Source organism: Grammomys surdaster, unplaced genomic scaffold, assembly GCF_004785775.1.
Source record: "Grammomys surdaster isolate TR1022 unplaced genomic scaffold, NIH_TR_1.0 126531, whole genome shotgun sequence".
In the NCBI taxonomy this organism is placed as follows: domain Eukaryota; kingdom Metazoa; phylum Chordata; class Mammalia; order Rodentia; family Muridae; genus Grammomys; species Grammomys surdaster.
In genome coordinates, this window is record NW_021621323.1 from 12,804,174 (window position 1) to 12,810,041 (window position 5,868).

The 5,868-nt window shown below is 38.4% G+C and overlaps 1 protein-coding gene across 1 annotated transcript in view; it reads left to right on the forward strand.

Moving 5' to 3' along the window:
- Window positions 1-5,868, forward strand: part of Fam241a (family with sequence similarity 241 member A) — a 26,639-nt gene that overhangs the window by 9,131 nt on the left and 11,640 nt on the right. The gene's annotated exons all lie outside the window — the stretch shown is intronic.

A 5,868-nucleotide genomic window follows, 5' to 3' on the forward strand; every position in this document is an offset into this window, starting at 1 on the left:
CATTTTTTTTTTAAAATATGGTGGTACTTTTTGTTGGAATGAGTTTAGAATTTGTTGTCAGAATAGCCCTGCCTTCAATCCTGGCTGGCTGATTCTTGGGAAGTCCTACAGTGTGTGTGTTAAACTTCAATAGACTAACAGCACACAGCTTAATTATAGCATCTTTGTGATGAGCAAGTGTTTGAGATAAAAATACTGAACATGTTTATGGAACAAATAGCTAAAAAGCAAAGAAGGACAGTGAAAGTCAAGTGATGTGGATCAAATTTAAATTGTAAGAACTTTTTTCTGAAGAGATCAAAATTTTAAGTAATAATTTTCCTTTGGCCATAATATGAGTTCAAAATTAAGCATTTTAACTGAGTGTGATGGTGCATGCCTGTAATCCCAGTACTTGGGAGAGGAGGAAGGATTACAAGGAATTCAAGATCATCCTTGGCCATATAGGAAACTTGACACCACCTGTAAGTAAGACCAGGTCTCAAAAAAAGCATTGTCATTGAATAAACCATATAAGCATTAATAATACCATTATAGTAAAATGAAATCTCTACCAAGAGAAAGTATAAAGTGAATAGGCTCGCCAGCTAGTAAATTACATGAGTTCTAGCAGATGATCTCAGAAGGAAATGACTTGGCAAACGTGAGGAAAAGATGAAAGGGGAAGATGTCTAGAAAGATCAGCAGAATTTTCAGTTACACTTCTGATAGTGCTGGCCCCTAAGGCAGGGTATATTGTAGAAAAAACAAATGATTGAGCTTGGCACTGATCGTGTTAAATTTGGGGTTTCAGGGTATCTCAAGGAAATGTTGGACTGCAGTAGAGCATACCAGTCTAGAAATCCGAAGAGGTGCGTGAACTCAGAATAGTGCTCAGAACTACAACTCTTGATTAGGGAGAGAGACAGTAGCAGTGTTTAAATACGAGGCTCTCTTCCTAGCTTTCTTGACTTTATACCCTAAGCAGCTTGGTGGCAGGGAGTTACTATGTGGACCTCACAGCACCTGCCTTGTTTGTGATACTCAGTCAATTATTTGTTAAGATGGACCAAATTGACTAAAGGGTCTGTTTGTTTTTGAAAACTTACATGATAATTGAATCAAGGATTATGACTCATCAGGAGTTAGAGGTTAACAATCAGAGTTACATGGTACTTAGGTACACCAAGAGCCAGAGTGTGGTCTAATAAATTGTCAAGTTTATATAGGCTTGTTTGCCACAAGCAGGGCATAACAGGACCTGTATAAAATGCAGGTGGCAAAACTTGCCATGGGGAAATGTTTTAGTTTTGAATATAACTGTAAACTGTGATTCTAAGCAGAAAACTTCTTTTTCACAACACCATCATTCACCTAAAACAATTAATAGATTCTGATAAAGCCAACTTTATATATGCTATTTTTCAAAATATTTTTCCATAAGACATGATAAACCTATACTCTTTTCTTTTTGAATTATTGTATTAATTACTAAGATTAACACACAAAGTAAAGAGTTTCATATAGTCTACTCACACATATGTATCATTGCACTTGGGTCTCATTTGTTCTCTCGCCTACCAACTCCCGCTGCCCTCTACGCCTGCAGCTGCTTTCTTCCTACCTCCCTTAAGATTTCTACCTCTCTCTTCATGATCTATTTTCTATTGTTGAGACCTACATATGTGCATACACATGAGCACACAAAGTTTTAAATTTAGGTTCCACTTATAAGAGAGAAAACTATGTCTTTTTTTTTGAGTCTGACTTATTTCTGTTAACATAATGATTTCTTCCAGTTCCAGCTATTTCCTGTAAATGTCAGTTTTACTTTTCATTTTCCTAATTGGTAAGGATGCTAAACACTTTTTCAAGTTTTTTTGCCATATGCTTTTCTTTTTTAAAAAAACGTTATTGCCCTATCTATTGACTGATTGTTGGGTTAGGTATTTAACTTTTGCAGTTCTTTATATGTCCTTGCTGTTAATCCCATCTGATGTGTAATCAGCAAAGACTTTCCCCACCTTATCAAATTTTATTTAGATTCGTAGCAGAAACAGCCTGGTACTAGCTATAGACATAACTCTTAGAATTGTCTTTATTTCATTATAAAAGTTCTAGTAAGTTATGCTTTTATTTTCAATTGATTCTATGAAATTTTGAATTGCGTTCTTTATTTCTTCAATGACCCTTTGGTCATTCAAGAGTGTATTGTTTGTATCTAAGGATTTGTACAGTTTCTATGTTCCCTCTGTGTATGAGTCCCCAGGGAAACCCATCTCCAAGTCTCCAATGCTGGAGTTACAAATCTATTAAGCACATGTGGCTTCTGTGTGTGGAGGAGGCCAAACCTGAATCCTCAGGCTTGCACCAAGCACTTTACCTAACAGGCAGCTTCCCAGCCTGTCTGTGGTCTCTCCTCCTGAAGCTTTCTACTTCTGTTCCACTGTGACCTGATAAGAAATCATTTTAATTATCTTACATTTGTTAAAGCTTGTTTTTTGACCTAGACTTGGTTCTGTTTTGAAGGGTCAGTCTGTGGCGGCTGAGAAAAATGTGTATTCTATATCTGTTGGTGGAATATTCTGAAAATATCTGTTAGTTCCATTTGATTTGTTGTAATACAGCTGATATTTTCCTGATGATTTTCCGTTTTAGTGACCTGACTGGAGGTGAGAACAACATGTGGGTGTCACACTTGCTTTTGTATCTAGCTCCATTTGACTTTATGTCTGTTATATCCCTTACTTGTTTGTTTTATGAAATTTGAAACCCCAACATTAGGAGTGTATGTTTATTTATAACTTATATATTCTTGAGGAATTGTTCATCTTACTAATATGTGGTAGCCTCTCTTAGCTTTTCTTAGGACTTTTGGGCTGATATCTACCATACCAAATATCAAAAGAGCTCTAAGCCCAGCATGTTTGGGGTTTCCATTCACTTCAGGTTCTTATGATGTCTTTCTTCCTTCTCTTGTGTGTTACTCCTTTAAGTATTTTCTGCAGTGCTAGCTTCTAATCAAGAGTTTTCTTCCCTTTCCTTACCTTACTGTGTTTTTACTTGTTTGTCCATTTTCAAGGATAGCCTTGGTGCAAATAGCAGTCTTAGTTGATAGTTATTTACTTTCTGGGCTTGAAATACAACAATTCCAGACCTTTTTTTGGCTTTTAGAATTGCTGACAAGACTTCTGATACTATTCAGATGTTTTTGCCTCTGTGTATGACTCGTTTTGCTGTACAGGTTTTAAAATGTGTCTTGTTTTTTTTTTTTAAGATTCATTTTATTGTTGTTGTTGTTATTGTTGTTTAAGGCAAGGTTTCGATAAGAAGTCCCGGCTGTCCTGGAACTTAACTCAGTAGACCAGGCTGGCCTGGAACTCAGAGATCTACCTGTTTCTGCCTCCAGAGTGCTGGGATTTAAAGGCATGTGCCATACACACACACACACACACCTGTGGATTCTTTTTTAATTTGTGTATATAAATTAAATATATGTGTATTTGTGAGTGTCAGAGAGTGGGGGGGGGGTTGTCTGTGGAGGCCAGAAAATGGCATCAGATACCTTGGAGCTGGTGTTGGGGCCCACTTAAATCCAACATAACACAAACACCAGGTCAAAGCAGATGACAAAATTTTATTGCAATCAAGCTGATACTGATTGATCAGGGCTGCAGAACAGACTTGGGAACTGAACTATGACCCTGAAGAGAAATTGCACAGCATATTTAAAGGACAAGACCACAAAGTGGAAGTGGGAGTGGAGGGGGTTATAGCATTGTCCAACCTTATTTTGACATAAGGGGTTGAACAAGGGAGTTTTCCCCAATCAGGTTAGGATGGGTTCCTGGACCTGGGAAGATGAACTTAGTTTGACCTTGCCAGCAAGCTAGAGAAGTTGTCCTTGTGATGTCTGGGCTCAGACATCTGTTCCCTTACAAGTTGTCCTTGAGAAATCTAGACTCAGAAAACTGTTTCCATGTAGTAGAAGTGGTTCAGCTATTGGGAAGTCCCCAGCTTTCCTAGGGCCTAGGACCTTGAATTTAGTTTCTCCCTGTGATTAAATGGAGTTTGAAAATGAAATGGTAACACTTAAAATGAGTTTCTTTTGCTTGTCCCAACACTAGAAACCACCTTGATGTGGGTGCTGGGAACTGAACAGGGGCTCCCCTGGAAAAACAGCTCAAGTACTTTTAACCACCGAGCCATCTCTCCAGCCCCAGACTGTAACATGGTATGGAGAAATTCTAACTTGGTCATAACTCTTTGGGGTTCTACATGTTTCTTGTACTTGAATGTTATGCCTTTCTCTAAATTTGGGAGGTTTTCTGTTATAATTTCACTGAATAGATTCACTGTATCTTCAGTGTTTATCTTCCTTCTTATGTATGCTTAGGTTTGATCATGTCCCAGAATTTTTGAATACTTCAGTCAGGCTTAGTTTTTCCCCTCCTGATGTTTGCATGCACTATTCCTTCAACCTTGCCCTCCATTCCGGAGTCTATCCTCTATCTGTTCTTTACTTTGCCTGGCCAAGCATGTTGCCAGTGCCATTCCGTGTGTTTTTATTTGATTCACTTGTTTCTTTTCCAACCTTTCTTTTCTATTTGGTGGTTTGGGTTTGTTTGGTTTCTGGAGGAATAGATTTGTTGTTTTCTTTCAAAGATCTCAATTTCTGTGCTGGATTCTCCTTTCGTTTTGGTGAACTATTTCATCTGTATTGCTTATTTTTTTCTTTGTTGAATTTTCCTTCTCTGTCTGAAATTTTCATCTTACAGTTTGCTTATTTCAGTATCTTTGAGTTCAGTTCTTGAGGAGTCTTCTGGGAGAGTCTTTTTTTTCATATTTCTCGAACTCCTCTGTTTCAATTTGAACGCTTCCCTGATTGGCTCTCCTTTTTGGTGTTTTGGCATGGGATCTTGCTGAGCAGATGACTGAACAGTCTCAGTCCCCAGGACTGGCCACAAGGAGATAGTAAACTGCTGTGTCAGCGACATCTGCCCATGCAAGAGGAAGAAACCCTTAAAGTACACCACTATATGACTATATGATGTTTGGAAGTGAATGAGAGAAAAAGATGACATGGAAAAGGAAGAAACAGAGAAGCAACACTGAATAACTGAAAGGTAGAGAAGAATAGGATGTCATTGATGGGAAGAGAAAAGGACAAGAGATTGGGGCAGAAAGAGGGAAAATCAAAACCAAGATACCCCAATGATGAAAGTGTCAATAATAAAAATTAGATAAATGTAAAAAGGAGCAAAAAGTAAAGCCAAAGCACTATTACTTGTTGAGGAAGATATAGGGGGAATCTTAGGGGTACCAAGGATGAAAAAAGCAAGGGGCTATGGAAAAGGGATTGCCCTATAAAGTGTAAATAATGTTAGATAAATGTATAAGGGAAATAACAAACAAAAAATTTAAGTGTAATACATACCGTTAAAATCCTGTTAAACATTGAGTAAAAATAGGAGATAGCAATCATAAGAGTCAGAAAAGATATCCACAAGGAAACGTCCGTTTAAAGCACAGTGTTGGGGTGGGGCGGCAGTTGAACTTGGGGATTCTTTCTATGAATATGTCTATACTGGACAAGTGTTGGATATCCACCACAGCTTTCTTCCTAAAGTTGCTTGCCTGCCTGCCTGTCTGCCTGCTTGCTTGCTCTTTCTCTCTTCTCTTTCTTTTCTCTCTCTTCTCTCTCTCTTCTCTCTCTTCTCTCTTCTCCTCTCTTCTCCTCCTCCTCTTCTCCTCCTCCTCCTCCTCCTTCTTCTTCTCCTTCTTCTTCTCCTCCTTCTTCTTCTTCTTCCTCTTCCTCCTCCTCCTCCTCCTCCTTCTTCCTCTCTCTCTCTCTCTCTCTCTCTCTCTCTCTCTCTCTCTCTCTCTCTC